The 16,698-nt window shown below is 37.5% G+C and overlaps 1 pseudogene; it reads right to left on the minus strand.

The window, feature by feature from the left end:
* Positions 1 to 10,369: 10,369 nt before the first annotated feature.
* Positions 10,370 to 10,469, minus strand: LOC113292160 (annotated as a pseudogene).
* Positions 10,470 to 16,698: the final 6,229 nt, after the last annotated feature.

The raw sequence follows: 16,698 nt of genomic DNA on the forward strand, positions 1-16,698 counted from the left end.
CAAAAAAAAGTAACCAAAAAATAGAAAACATTTCTTTTCCTAAAACCTGAACTGTGCAAACTTTTGCCTCTTTGAAGTCAGGCACATGAGACAAGACGCACTTTCAACAAAATTAAGTTGTGTTGGGGTAAACTACAATCTGTCCACCATACATTTCTTGTACGGAATTCTTAATACCTTTTTTCACAGAATGTTTAGACCTAGTTCTTTTCCAGAGAGGTATAATTAATTCTTTAGAAATTAACTTTTTCGGAGAGGAATTGATTTTTTTAATTACCTCGGGTGAATTAGACTTCTGAAAAAGTTTTAGCTTGTTTGGTAATCGATTTGCTCTCCGTTAAAGTTTATTGACATATCTTATTTTATGTTTGTACTTGTAACACTTAGAGAGTTCATGACCCATAAAAGTAGAATAAGAACATGTCAATGTAGAGGACGGTCCAGACACCATAGCTGAGCATGCTTCTAAACAAATTGAGGTACCTGAAACATGTGAAATAGAATTTTTAGTATACAAGAAAAAATCCATTTTAACCTCTATAGTAGTTGACGAAGTTTCTCCAGGAAGAATATCAAGATTGATGTACGTATTGCTACAACTATCAAAATCAATATTTTCAGCAAGGAGTACAACACTTGACTTTTCATGTTCATCTGAATCATAGTGATCGGACTTTTCATCAAGAGTTGCAGCAAGACCTTTGTTCCTAGTGTATTTTCTACGATTTGGACACTCATTAGAAAAATGACCAAAACCTTTACACTTGAAGCACTATGGCATATCCTCATCATCAGTATCGACGGTGTCCCTGTTTTTAGGAGGAGCACGTTCATGAGGTTTGACTGATGACCTGGGTTTATCTCTGATGAACCGTTTACTTCTCTTCAAAAGAAGATCTCTAAATTGTCTTGTGATCAATGAAACTGAGTTGTCAAGATCTTCATCTGATGAATCAGTCTCAGCAAGATCAACAACAGAGTTTCCAACACTTTTACTTTTGTCAAGCAATTTAGTGTTCTTTTGTGCTTTGAAAGCAATATCCTTCCCAGATTTGGATGTATGCTCATGATCAAACATCTTTGACTTCCCAACAAGAGTATTTTTGGATATAGTATTAAGGTTATTTCTTTCAATGATGGCATGCTTCTTAGAATCGTATTTGGCTGGCAACGATCTGAGAATTTCATCACAATGTCCTTTTCAGGAATAGTCTTACCCAACACAAAAGATGCATTAAAAATTTCAGACACTTTGTGATTAAACTCATCAAATGAATCTTCATCAGCCATACGAAGGTTTCCCCAATCATAATTTAGGTTTTGAAGCCTAGCTTCTTTCTCAGATGAATTTCCTTCGAATACAGTTTCTAAGATATCCCAGGCTTCTTTAGACTTACTGCACATAGTCACATGGTGCTGACGATCTGGGGTAATAAAATGGATGATAGCATTTAATCCATCAAAAATTTTCTTTGCAGCAAGAATCTCCGCAGGATCATAAGCACCAATATCCTTCGGAACAGTTACATCGCCTTCTGCAACAACCGTGGGATCATATCCATTAAATACACGAACCCATGATTGACAATCACGCGCTTGAAGAAAGGCACGCATAGCAATTTTCCACCATAGATAATTATAGCCATCGAAGACTGGTGGTACGTTTATAGAGATAGCATTTTTTTCCATGGAGTCTAATTGCTACAAACACAGACTTATGAGGTCTTAAACGTGTTTGCATGCTCTGATACCAATTGAAAAAGCGGGGTTCTAACAACCACACCCAATATTTTGTTTAGGCAATCTGTATGGACTAACTCCAATATACTTCCAAGAGAATCATCTAGACAGTCATACTCAATCAAGGAAAATACATCCAAGAGTTACATCTCTATTTCTCAATGTAATCAGCAAAACAAACAGACAGAAATCCGCGAGCCTGATTATTATGAGAAACAACTTGAACGGTACAAAAGACCAATGTTCAAGTGTCAAATCAATTTATATCAACAACCAAAGGTTGGACTATGTAATTGATTAAACTACGGACAACCTGTGATATTTCAATTATATATAAAATATAATGCAAAAAAGAAATAACACAGACACCAGAAATTTTATTAACGAGGAAACCGCAAATGCAGAAAAACCCCGAGACCTAGTCCAGATTTGAACACCACATTGTATTAAGCCGCTACAGACTCTAGCTAACTACAAGTTAACTTCGGACTGGAATGTAATTGAGCGCTAACCAATCTCACACTGATTAAGGTACAGTCGCATTCCTTACTCCCCTGAATCCCATCAGGACTCTACGCACTTGATTCCATTAGCTGATCTCACCCACAACTAAGAGTTGCTACGACCCAAAGTTGAAGACTTGATAAACAAATATGCCTCACACAGAAAAGTCTATTGAATAGATAAATCTGTCTATCACAAAAATACCTACGAGTTTTAGTTCCTTATTTTGATAAATCAAGGTGAACATGAACCAATTGATACACCGAGCTTATATTCCCGAAGAACAGCTTAGTAATATCAATTACCTCACAATGATCTTAACCGTATGGAAGCGGAACAATATATTGTGGAATCACAAACGATGAGACGAAGATGTTTGTGACTACTTTTTATCTTACCATAAGAGATTGAATCTCGAGAAAATCTTAGAAGATGGTACTCAATACGATAGACTAAAGTAAGATCAGAACACGCAACTACAGAGAAAATAGTTGGGTCTGGCTTCAGAATCCCAATGAAGTCTTTAAGTCGTTAACCTATAATGGTTTTAGAAAAACCTAGGTTAAAGGAGAATCGACTCTAGTCACAACTAGTATCACAGAGGAGGTATGGGGATTAGGTTTCCCAGTTGCTAGAGTTCTCCCTTATATAGTCTTCAAATCAAGGTTTGCAATCAATGTTACCTTGGTAACAAAGCATTCATATTCACCATTAGATGAAAACCTGATTAGATTCAAGCTAATATCTTTCAGCCGTTAGATTGAACTTAGATTGTTACACACAAATGAAATGTGCCTTCATTTAGATATGGATAACCGTACCTAAACGTGTACACTTGGTTGGCTCAACAATAGTTAACTGAAGTTATCCATATGAACACTTTCATATCAACCTTGTTCATCTTAATCACAACTAGTTCAAATGACTCAAATGAAACTTGTTACAGAGTTGTTCAATTGTTTATATTTTCATAGTTAACCGAAGTTAGCCATACAAGACACAATTGAAGCAAAATCGATTTTGATTCACTCGAATCAATTCATGAACATTATAGACACGGTTTGCAAAGATTGCATTCCTTATTATATAAATGTATTTGTTCACGAATAAACCGAGTTTAGAACTTAACCCACTCAGGTATGCAAACGGGTACTCATACCTTGAGTTCTCGGACCAGGTCAGTTCGCCAGTATGCAAACGGGTCCGCATACTATCGTTCAGACCAACATCAGTTGAATTACTATGCAAACGGGTACGCATACTAAATTCCCGAACCTGAACTGTTACGTAAGTTCTCGGACTTCAACTGTTAAACCCGTATGCATATGAGTATGCATACTATGGTTCCCGGACTTGGAATAACTTGCAACAGTTTGCATACAAGTACGCATACTGTGCTATATCCAATCAATAGTTAATCGTTCTGGACTCCATTTTAATTATTGAAATATTCTTAGAAGACGGGAATAGCTGTCTCACACAAACCATTAGCTTCAAAGCAATTTTCAAGTGATCAATAGATCAATACGAAACATTCCGAGTCTACATTAAATGACTCTCTCACACAAATCATGTAAGATATTACTAGGCGATTTTCACATGATCATCTTTTGACTTTTGTCAAAAATAAAATATGAACTTGCTTAAAGCGGAAGATTACCAACAGATAACTCCCCTTAATAGTTCTTCGTCTTCAATCGATAAACGTCGTGAAGTCTAAAGCTCAACTACACATTCTATCCTAATTAGAGACTTAGGGATAAGTAGACTAGAAATCAAGACTTATAGTTTTGACAATTAAACTTGACAAACAAGCTTGAGATAGCAACGCTTGCGAGTTTGACCGAAAAGTGCTCTAACAACTTTGATATATTTTTTTTTATCTGGAATCACAAACCTTGCACACTCTTCATACCACGGTAAAATAGAGATCATGAAGTATATATGTTTAAATTCCATGAAAACAACATGTGATTCCTGGCCACACTCATGTTTCCCAACACTGACCTTAAACAGTTCATCAGAAAGAGTACTCTTTGTAGCATTATATGAACCAAGTTGAAGCTGCGAAAGAATATCATATGCGCACCAACTATTGCATATAAACTGAATTCCCACATAAAAGACACCACAAACAACCACACTTGTATAATTTGAATTACCATGAGAAGGAGATGAGTTTCCAGAATTCACATGAGAATTGAAATAGTCCAACTCACACTTTCATCACTCGATCAACCTGTAAATCACAATATGTATTCCCATATCAAAAAGACCACCACCAACAGTTTGTGCACTCCTCATGTATAACATGTTCTAGTCATTTTTTCCACAGGAGTACCATCTTGTATGCTATTCATTTTTGAAACATATGCTCAATAGCTTACACCCTAATATCTCCCAACTTACATTTTTTCAGCACTCCTTTATCCAAGACAAATGAAAATATTGAAGACCAAGAAGACCAAACCCACAATGATCACCAGGATGAAATCAACACAACTGAAAATCCTGAAAAATCATTTAATTATGCTAATGATAATATCAGCTCAAGCCTTATTAAAACTATCGAATGAAAATACTATGAATTCCAACAGGCTCAAGAAGATGCACTTGCAATCACACATGGAAAAGAGGAATAAGATCCATAAAAAGAATTTGAAATAACCAAGGAAGAAATTGATGACATTCTGAAAATTTATCGTCATCTATGTTCGAGAAGCTTGATATTTGTGGTGATCATGTAATAAACCAAATGTAGCAGGGGTAATCATTAATTATCCTAGATGGTCATCGGGAATGATCCAATAATAGTTTCCAGAAGAGAATCAAGAAAATCCATTTGTAAACTTTGTTATCTAATATAGATGTACAAGCAAAGATCATCGCATTTATCCAACAGGATCCTGATGAGCACGAAAGTGCGGCGCATTTTCACCCATAAATACATTAGCTGGGACTCATTTTATCACTAATAAACTTATTTTAGTTGTTTTTGGAAGAATAAGCTCTTATGGAGAAAGTTGCTCGAATAGTGGTTTTTGTACCCGGAGGACACATGTTATTCGGACTCGCAGTTTTGGATAAGGGGCATCTTCTTTACTAATCAACACCTATTGCTATTCACACTCCAGCACTCAGGATAAGGGAGACCTTCTTCTTCGTTTGAATATTCAATTTTGGCGGGAAGAATGGTGGCAGAATTAGGGTTTGGCTTTTGGAGGTGTTCGAGTGAGACTTAATGGCTGAAATTGAATGGGTATCTTCCTTTTGGTTAAACAGGCTTGGTAAGGTCTTTGAACTTGATCGAATTTGGCTACAGTGATCGATTTGAAGCAAAAGATAAAAAATACTTTTGGCGGGAAAATGTTTTAAACCTGTGAAGATTTCTGAAAATTGATTGAAGAGTTATTATCGAGATTTTCTCGTATATTTGGATTAATACAACCCTGTTACGGTTAAACAGGGATATCAAGTTGTTTAAACTCGAAGAATCAGGAGGTTACGTGGAGTTGGAAGAAAAACAGGTTAATGCACGTGCCCGTGAGATATTTTTGGAGTATTGCTATATTTTTGGGAAGATATTATTGCAGATTTTCATGGGATTTGAACAAATATTATATGCTCACTATGTACACACGTCTTTTACGTGTTTTGAAGAAGCAAACTTGGTTATTTTCGGTAATTATCCAAAACAGGGCAAGGAAGATATTGTCGGGTGTAATTGGTTTGATTCTCTGAGTTATAATAGGTAGTTAGGATTGAAGAGAGGATATTCTCTTAGGATTTTTCTGTCGGATGGAAGTTTTGGGGATAAATCAAACAACTCAGAATCGCGTGAGAATAATGAAAATATACCTGAGTTTAATGTCATTACTGAGGAGATTATGAGCATTTATTCGAAATATTTCTTGACAGTTAGGTATATAAATGATTCCTGGGAGTCAGAGATGGGATATCGAGAGTTGGGGAGAAGAACAGAGGGTTGCAGAGCAGATTTCTCTGCTGTTGCAGAGAAGAAGAAGATGAAGAACATTTGACGCCTACTGACTGTCGCAGAGAACTGTCGTTTATTAACAATATCCGCAACAGTCAGTTTGGCACACTTGTTTTGAATTTGCAACAATTTCTTGTAACGGTGACCTCTGTAACGCAAATACAGCGTTGCAGATTCATTGTATTATTAGTTTTCTTCAATAAAAACACCATTTAAGCTATGAATTATATTTTTGAGAGTGTTTTCATCATGAGAAGCTAAACCCCAACAATGGGTCGACGGAGGAAGCCGAACTTCATACATGAGTGAATTTATTTTATTCTTTTATAACTTTTGCACTTGTTTTAAATTGATTTATGGTTCGAATAAATTAGTTATTATTTTATTTGATGGGTCATGCTTGCTTAATTATTTGATGTCCCTTGCTTACAATTTATAACTAATATTTTGAGAATCTACCTTGGCAAAAATAAGAGTCCATGTCTTTATTTATTGAGCTATAATTGCTGAAGAATGAATAACTGAACCTTGTGATATGAATTCGGTGGAATCCTAGTCCCAGTAGCTCTCTTTTATTATTTTCGTAAAACCTTTAAATTTAGTCTATACAAATCTTATGTTCGAATCTTTTACTACTACAACAAATAAAAAATCACATCAGATCCTAGTGAATTTTCCAGAAGCGAAGAAGATAAATCTGAAAAAAACGCCAGCAAAGAAAATAAAGAAGAAAAAAACCTGAAGGAGAAATGTTAAAGACCATAGCGGCTATCAAGTTGTCTAGAACACCAATGATAGACACATTTTTGTGTCCGATTTGTCTCGATTCGATATATTTTTAGGGCTCATTTTTGTACTTATTATGGTGTTTTATTTATTTGTAGGTATTTTTGGCTAATAAACATTTTTGGAAAAAATTGGCTCGAAAAGTTGTCGGAAAGCATCGGAGGACATTTGCTATTCGGACTCTCACTTTGGATAAGGGGTAACCTAATTACTAAGGGGCATCCTATTTCCAGGCAGTTGCTATTCGCACCCCACCAGAGGATAAGGGGCACATCTTCTCCGTTTGAAATCAGTTTTGGCGGGAAACTGTGTGCAGCGTCTGGCAGATTTTGGATTCGAATTTAGAGATGTTCCAAGGAGATTTAATCGCATATTTGTGTTGGGCCGGACTCTAATTGAACAAACAGGGTTGATTCATGCATTTGGATTGGTTACAATGGGCTGAATAATCGGGTTGACGTGAAACAGAAGGGAAGGTTATCACGGGATGTAGATATGGAAGTTACGCGGAGATTTTCAAGGGTTTTACGGTCAGATTGTGTTGTTACCTTATTGACGGGGAGATGACGTGTTTTGGAACTGAAAGAAGGAATTAAATCTTCATACAATCGATATTTATCGAAAACAGGAAAAAGGAAGATATTTAGGGAAACTGTGAGAGAATCTCGACCCTGTTTTGTTTCAATATGGAAGTTACGTGCAGGATTTAGAGGAGCGAATATCTTCTGGTTTTGTTCTGGGAGATTTGGGAAAGTTTGGCAGCTGAAAGAGCGTAGACGAGGTAAAGAAGGAAAGAAGAAGCCGTAACTTGCAAGGCAGGGAACTAATATATTCGGTGAAGATTTACCTTGGATAGGGAGCTGTGATGTATAAATAATGTGTTTTGAGTCCCTGGAAGGGGTGTCGAAAGTTTGGGAACCTAAGGAGAGCCAGAGAAGAAGAAATCAGAGCTTTACCAAACTCTGTTCTGCTGCTGCTGCTGCTGAAGAAGAAGAACGCGAAGAACATTGACGCTCGGTAAACAGTCGCAGAAAAGTGTCGTTGTTTAACAACTGAAGAACATTAAGCTGTTCAGGGCAGTCTTATTCTAGGGTCTTAAAATCAGAGACAAAGCAACATTTTTTTTGTAACAGTTCCATTGTAACAGCTGTTTTGCAACACCAATACACTGTTGCAAACAGTCTGTGTTATTACTTTTCACTCTTTTAATCATCTTTTGAGCAACAAACACATATTTTGAGATCATGTTTAATATGAGGAGCTAAACCCCATTGCTGAGGCGATAGAGGAAGCTATTTTTCCAACAAAAAGTGGTATATTCTATTTTATCTTTTTATTTGCAATAATTATATGATTATTTTCCTTGAACTATTATTGAATATGATTTTTATTTGAGTGATTGTGATCTATTTTGATGGAGTATGCTTAGTTTTAAGACTTTTGATGCTTCATACTTGGTATTTTACAATTATTACTTTTGAAAATCTACTTGTTGCAATATTTTAGAATCAAATTAAACAAGAAAATTGCATAAATATAAGTATTGGTTTAATCACTTTGAACTTGGAAAATAGTGGAATCTTAGCCTCAGTGTTTCTTTTAGTATTGATATCATCTTTGATTGAGTTTGATATAATTTTTAGTGAGTTTTCTATTTTAATATTAGAATTTAAGTATAATTAATATCCTTCACAAGTCTGAGAATCGAACCACTTTTACCACTATCTACAAATCACATCAATTTTTGGCGCCGCCGATGCGGACTTGTTTTTAGGGTTTTAGATTTATTTTATTTTTATTTTTTTTGTTCTTTTTTATGTTTTTGGGTATTTATCTTGTGTCGACAGGTTCTGTATCATAAAGAAAATTGAGCCAAAGAGTTTGGTGATTTCATAAAGACTTGGAGCTAAAGATTAAAGCAAAAAGAACAGAACAGAAAAGAAGATAATTTTATTTTAGGGTTTGTTTATTTTCTTTTAGAAAAAAAAACTGTATTAGGGTTTATTATTTTTGTAATTTTTCTTTATTTTTTTGGACTTTTGGACTTTGGGACATTATTATTTTTTTATTATCCTACAGAAGGGTACTTTAAATATAAACTGTTTGCAGAGAAGGAGGACAATTACGATATTGTCTCTGCACCTTGGGTTCGTACACTAGACATCGGAGTCAGTGGCCCGAGTCGACTACAACTGATTCATCCCCCGTCTGGAACGGGAGGTAAGATTCTAAACACTCGTGAATCACCTGTCAGCGAGTTAATGGACTCCTTCGTATGCATATATGTTGAGGTCTGAATACGTACATTTATTTTTCTAGTAAAGGGCAAGGCCTGGCCATACAAGATAAGGGTTCAAATTTCATCACCGTTCTCTTCTTGCCTGCTTTAGGAACACGTAACCTACGCGAACCTAAGCCTAAAATTTTGACTAGAACGAGACCGATAGGGTAACGAGCTTAACAGGAAAGTCATTCGAAAAATATTGGTTACTCTTTTAAGCATACTTCGAAGTTCTTGACAGTTTCTGTAAGTTGAATGCGTGACTGCGCCGCCTTCTAATACCGGTGAGGCCTTGGGTATCAAAGCTCCACCGAACTTCCCTCGCCTCTATTCAACTTACGTTAACTCGGATTCATTCCAGAGGGGTTTGCTTAAATTGTAACGAATTCCCGTTCGAAGGATTAGAAGCTGGTCTAGAAACAATCTAAGTGGAGCCATGATGTTTTCTGTTTGCTAGAAATCAATAGGTTTGATTTGGTTGAGTCGGCCTTGATCTGTGTTTGCTTACCCTTCCAATTTAGGAAATTATATTGTATGCCTGAACGTAAAAGAGACGCACTAGGTAGATTTGTTAAAGAAAAACCTAGTAGTTCGAAGCGTCTCGATTACCTTAATCTAGAAAGTCCAGCTTTTGAAGAGTCTATTTTTGAACGTTATTTAACTAAGGAGAGAATCCCGGTTGCCCCGATAGCGCCAGAAATGGCAACTTTGAAAGCTTTGTTGAACCCAACTAGGACTACCCGTCCTTCGTGTATTAAGTTAGCTGAAACGGAGGCACCCTGTGAACTGAAACCTGGGACCTTACATGCTCCCAATCTTTTTAGGGAAATAAAATGAAAACCCTTATTACCATGTTAGGGATTTTGAGGAAATTTGTAGTACTCTAAGAATTAGAGGCTTAGATGATGATGCTTTGAAATTTAGGTTATTCCCATTTTCCCTGAAAGATAAGGCCAAGTCGTGGGTGTATAGCTTGGACTCCGAGTCAATTGAGACATATGAACAACTTACATCTGCCTTTTTCAATAAGTTTTTCCATAGGCACAAAACATTGTCTATTAGGACGCAAATATGCACATTTTCACAACAAGAGGGAGAATCTTTATATAGGTATTTGGAAAGGTTCAATGATTTATTATCCCAGTGTCCTCATCATGGTTTAGAAAAGGTTAGGCTAGTTCAGATCCTTTATGAGGGTTTAGATTATTCCACAACGACCATGGTTGAGTCTCTATGCACTGGTGGATTTGAAAACCAAACTGTTGATGCGGCGATGGAATTTTTTAATGAAATCGCCGAAAAAACCCAGCAATGGGAAAATAGTAGGGCACCCCAGAAAACAATTCTTTTAAGTAGAGGAAACGTTAATAGGGTAGAAGGAGGCTATGAATCAGATGCCAAAATTGTGCTATAGCAAAAAGGTTAGAAGCCTTAGAAGTGGGCCAGACTAGTGGTAGAGTGGAGCCTTTTTGGGAAGGCCAGAATATTGAAGAGCAGGCCAATGCTCTTTATAATAACACTAGATTTGATAACCGTCAAAAGATTGACCCATATTCAGAAACCTATAATCCTGGTTGGAGAAACCATCCGAACCTTTCGTGGTCTAAGGGCCAAAGTCAAGGTCAGTTTAGTAATTCTAATGCTCCCCCAGGTTTTGGCTATACTAAGAATCCTTCAGGACTAGCTCAGTTTCAGAATCAGTCAGATAAGAAAATCCTAAGTTTAGAGGAATCTCTCGCCTTGTTAACTCAGCAAACTGCAAAATTCCAGTTATCCGTAGAACAGAGTCTACAAGCTAGTAACAGGATAGGACAAGAAAATAGTCAGGCTATTTCCGAGTTAAAAACCCAGGTTGGTCTGATAAGTGATTCTTTGAGAGAAAAAGGTAAGTTTCCTAGTCAAACACAACCCAACCCTAGAGGAGTTCATGAATTAGGTGCAAAACCATCGAATCAATTGAATGTTGTTAGAACCCTTAGAAGTGGTAGAGTTGTAGACAATAAGGTAACCATGCCCGATAGTGAACATACTGTAGTTCACCCCTCAGGATCTCACCTCTCAGGACCAGTAGCTGAAGAGACTGATAAAGTTTCTGATGATGTGAATTCGGTTCCTGAAAGGTCTGATTTTAGGCCTAGAGCCCCATTTCCTCAGCTATTAGTACCAACAAAGAAGGAATCGAACTTTAATGACATAGTGGAGGTTTTTAAGCAAGTTACCATAAACCTTCCCTTATTAGATGCAATTAGGCAAATTCCTGCTTATGCCAAGTTCCTTAAGGATATGTGTACGCGAAAGCGAAAACTTAGCGTCCATAAGAAAGCCTTTTTAGCTAGTCACGTAAGTTCAATCATTCAGAACACCACAACTCCAAAGTACAAAGACCCAGGTTCTCCTACCATTGCTTGCACAATAGGTAACTTCCGGGTAGAAAAAGCTTTACTTGACTTAGGAGCCAGTGTGAACTTACTGCCATTCCATGTATACTTACAGCTAGGACTTGGTGAAATGAAACCTACTCAGATGACACTGCAGTTAGCTGATAGGTCTGTTAAAATCCCTCGCGAGGATGTTCTTATTGAGGTCGACAAGTTTATTTATCCAGTGGATTTCGTGGTCCTAGATACCCAACCTGTCCCTGACCCAGAGAACCAGATACCTGTGATTTTAGGTCGCCCATTTTTAGCTACGTCTAATGCGATCATTAACTGTCGAAATGGTGTGATGAGTTTATCTTTTGGTAATATGACTATGGAGATGAACATTTTTAATGTCAGTAAGCAACCTCATGAGCTAGATGACACATGTGTTGAGGAGGTGAACATGATAGAAGCCTTAGTTCAGGAGTCATTACCAAACATCTTGTCTGAAGACCCATTAGAAAGTTGTCTATCCCATTTTGGTTTAGATTTTGACGACGATAGCACTATTGAACAGGTGAATGCTCTATTAGATTCTACCCCTGTGTTAGACACTGATAGATGGAAAGCTAGGTTCGAACCGTTACCAGTTTCTGAGACTACCCTAATTCCTTCTTTAGAAGAGCCCCCAAAGTTGGACCTTAAACCACTACCCGATACTCTAAAGTATGTTTTTTAGGCCCATCTGAGACTTTACCTGTGATTGTAGCTTCCAATTTGGATAGTGATCAGGAAAGTAGGCTAGTAAATGTACTTCAAGACAATAAGGAAGCTTTAGGGTGGACTATAGCAGACATTAAGGGTATAAGTCCTACTGTGTGTATGCATCAGATTCATTTAGAGGAAGACTCCAAACCTTCTAGGGAGATGCAACGTCGACTGAACCCTAACATGAAAGAGGTAGTTCGAAAAGAGGTGCTTAAGTTGTTAGATGCGGGTATTATTTACCCAATTTCAGACAGTAAGTGGGTCAGCCCTGTTCAGGTTGTCCCCAAGAAATCAGGTATCACTGTAGTCCAGAATGATAATAATGAATTAATCCCAACCCGAGTGACCACGGGATGGGTGTGTGTATTGACTATAGGAAATTGAACAAGGTCACAAGGAAGGATCACTTTCCCCTTCCTTTTATCGACCAAATGCTAGAGCGATTAGCTGGACATAGTCACTATTGCTTCTTAGATGGCTACCGGTTATAATCAGATCGTTATTGCCCCAGAAGACCAAGAGAAAACCACTTTTACCTGTCCCTTTGGTACCTTTGCGTATAGACGCATGCCTTTCGGGCTATGTAATGCCCCTGCAACTTTTCAGCGTTGTATGATGAGCATATTTTCTGATATGGTAGAACGGTTCTTAGAGGTCTTTATGGATGATTTTTCAGTGTTTGGTTCATCTTTCGATGAGTGCTTGCATCATTTGACATTAGTGTTGACTAGGTGTAAGGAAAAAAATTTAGTGCTTAATTGGGAAAAATGCCATTTCATGGTTAAATCAGGAATTGTGTTAGGGCACATCGTCTCTTCAAAGGGTATAGAGGTAGACAAAGCCAAAGTTGACCTTATTAAGACTTTACAGGTCCCAAAAACCGTAAAAGATATTAGGTCATTCCTAGGGCATGCAGGTTTTTACCGTCGATTCATTAAGGATTTTAGCTTGATTTCTAGACCTCTTTGCAATTTTCTTGCAAAAGATGTTAAGTTTGTCTTTGATGATGCTTGTTTAGAGGCTTTTGAGAAGCTTAAAACTTTACTCACTACTGCCCCGATAGTCCATGCACCTAACTGGACCCTACTCTTTGAGATTATGTGTGATTCTTCATATTATGCTATAGGCGTCGTTTTAGGACAACGAGAAAACAAATTACTTCATGTGATTTATTATGCTAGCAAAACTCTGAATGATGCCCAAATGAACTACACAACTATCGAGAAGGAATTTTTAGCCATCGTGTTTGCCTTGGATAAGTTTAGGTCCTACCTATTAGGTTCTAAGATCGTAATCTATACAGATCATGCTGATTTGAAATACCTTTTATCTAAGAAGGATACCAAACCTAGATTGATTATATGGATCCTATTGTTATAGGAATTTTCCCCAGACATTAGAGACAAAAAGGGTGCAGAAAATGTAGTAGCAGATCACTTGTCTAGGCTAGTTGTTAGTTCCCCTAGTGATTCCCTTCCTATAAGGGATAGCTTTCCTGATGAACAATTGTTCTCTGTTTCCCAGTCACCTTGGTATGCAAATATAGTGAATTATCTTGTTACTGGTCAAACCCCTCAACATTGGGGTAAGCAAGATCGTTCTAGGTTTTTAGCCGAGGTTAAGCATTTCTTTTGGGACGATCCTTATCTGTTTAAGTATTGTCCGGACCAGATTATTAGGAGATGTGTATCTGAGAGTGACCAGTCTAGTATTATCTCCTTTTGTCATGAACATGCATGTGGGGGTCATTTTAGTGCTAAGAAGACTGCTGCTAAGATTTTGCAGTGTGGATTTTACTGGCCTTCGTTGTTTAAAGATTCCCATAGTCACTGTGTTTCTTGTGAGCGTTTCCAGAAGTTAGGAACCATTTCCCGTAGAAATATGATGCCTTTGAACCCTATTTTAGTGATTGAGGTCTTTGATGTGTGGGGCATTGATTTTATGGGTCCATTTCCTATTTCGTTTGGTTATCTTTACATACTTGTCGCTGTAGACTATGTGTCTAAGTGGGTTGGGGAAGTTCCGTGTAAAACGAATGACCACAGGGTCGTAGTCCAGTTTTTGAAAGAGAATATACTTACACGTTTTGGTACGCCGTGATCTATAATTAGTGATGGAGGTTCACACTTTTGTAATAGACCGTTTGCTCTTTTAATGAAACAATACGGTATTACCCATAAAGTAGCAACCCCATATCAGCCTCAGACTAGTGGTCGGGTAGAGGTTTCCAATAGGGAAATTAAACGTATTCTAGAGAAAACAGTTAATCCAAATAGTAAAGACTGGTCGTCGAGGCTTACTGATGCCTTATGGGCTTACCGCACTGCGTTTAAGACACCCATTGGAATGTCACCTTATCGTTTAGTATTTGGAAAGGCATGTCACCTGCCTGTTGAGTTAGAGCATCGAGCCTATTGGTCTATTAATAACTTAAATTTTTCACTTGACAAAGCAGGAGCTCAAAGAAAGCTCCATCTCAATGAGTTGGACGAGATTCGTAGAGATGCATACGATAGTGCTAAGGATTATAAGAACAAAATGAAACTTGTGCATGATAGGAATATTTTACGAAAGTCATTTTCTCCAGGTCAAAAAGTTCTTCTGTATGACACTCGTTTGCATCTATTCCCCGGGAAGTTGCGCTCTCGGTGGACCGGTCCTTTTGTGGTCCGTACTGTTTTTCCTCATGGTGTTGTTGAGATTGAGACACCAGATAGTAGTAGTTCTTCGAAGGTTAACGGTCAGCGACTGAAGCCTTTTTTAGAGCCTTTTACTACAGGTGATGCTGAGGAGGTCCCTCTGGAGGACCCTGTTTACCTTGATTGACCATCGAGGCGATTTTGTATGTTGTATAATATTTTTGTAGGTTTTTGGTTACACTTCACCCAGGTACTATCTTTCCGACTTCTCTCTTTACTATTTCCTCATGTTACTTATATTTTTGGTACTGTTCTTTGATTAGAAACATTGAGGACAATGTTAGATTTAAGTTTGGGGGTGGGGTAGAACTTTTTGTTACCTTTTCGTTGCAATAAATAAACTCCAGAGCCTAGAATTTTATCCCTATTAAGGATGGCACTAACCAATCTAAGTGGATGGAAGCATTTTGGTTGTAGGAGTTGAGGAATCAATCTGACTAGATGGCAACATCTAAAGAGTCTATTCATAAAAGCACAAAGCTCAGGTGTTAGAAATAACATGATAGTTTCACCATATCTCGTTGAGTCCTTTTCACTTCTGTTTTTATTTTGTTTTGTTTTTAAACTATGTTTCTCTAAGTGATTAGGTGGGGATCACGATTCAAGTTGTTACCAACGCTAGGGTGAATTAGAGTGATTGAGATACAAAAAAAAAGAAAGAAAGACCATACCATCAGACCAACTGGAATAAATTCAATAAAGTCGACCACTGGAACCCTTGTATATGCCAGTGGTGTTGACCTAGAGTTAGGATTATCGACCACTGGTACCCTTGTATATGCCAGTGTGTTGATATTAGTCAGACCGGTATCTCAGTCCAGTAGGATAGGTTCATTTTGGAGGAGGCCTTCAGACAGATATGAGAAACACCGTTCACCTAGTAAACATCAAAACCATCTATGATTTTCTATATCCATCTTCTTGATATATCCACGTGATTAGTTTTGACTCCGGATATTGATGTCCATAGTGCGACTATCTGAGTAGAGCTCTGTCACTTCATATGAATTTTAGTATGCTTGAGTGCAAACTCGTGTACAACAATTGGTATTTCGCATCAGGGTACTTCCTCCTGTAGTCAATAAGTATGCCAACCAAGGAGATTCTTTAGTGCCTTCCAAGGTTCTGTGTAGATAGCTAGGGTCTGGAGTAAAAAGGTTTTGTGGGTATACCTCTGGTAAGCCCTCCGGAGATAACACTCCGCCACTAGGGACACCTAGGGGTTTAAAGGCTTATTGCATACACTAAATGCAATCGACGATGCCTGCGACAGTGAGTTAGGATTTTATTTCTATTTTATTTTTGCTCGAGGACTAGCAAATAATAGGTTTGGGGGTATTTGATAGACACATTTTTGTGTCCGATTTGTCTCGATTCTATATATTGTTAGGGCTCATTTTTGTACTTATTATGGTGTTTTATTTATTTGTAGGTATTTTTGGCTAATAAACATTTTTGGAAAAAATTGGCTCGAAAAGTTGTCGGAAAGCACCCGGAGGACATTTGCTATTCGGACTCTCACTTTGGATAAGGGGTAACCTAATTACTAAGGGGCATCCCATT

Source organism: Papaver somniferum, chromosome 6, assembly GCF_003573695.1.
Source record: "Papaver somniferum cultivar HN1 chromosome 6, ASM357369v1, whole genome shotgun sequence".
Classification (NCBI taxonomy): Eukaryota; Viridiplantae; Streptophyta; class Magnoliopsida; order Ranunculales; family Papaveraceae; genus Papaver; species Papaver somniferum.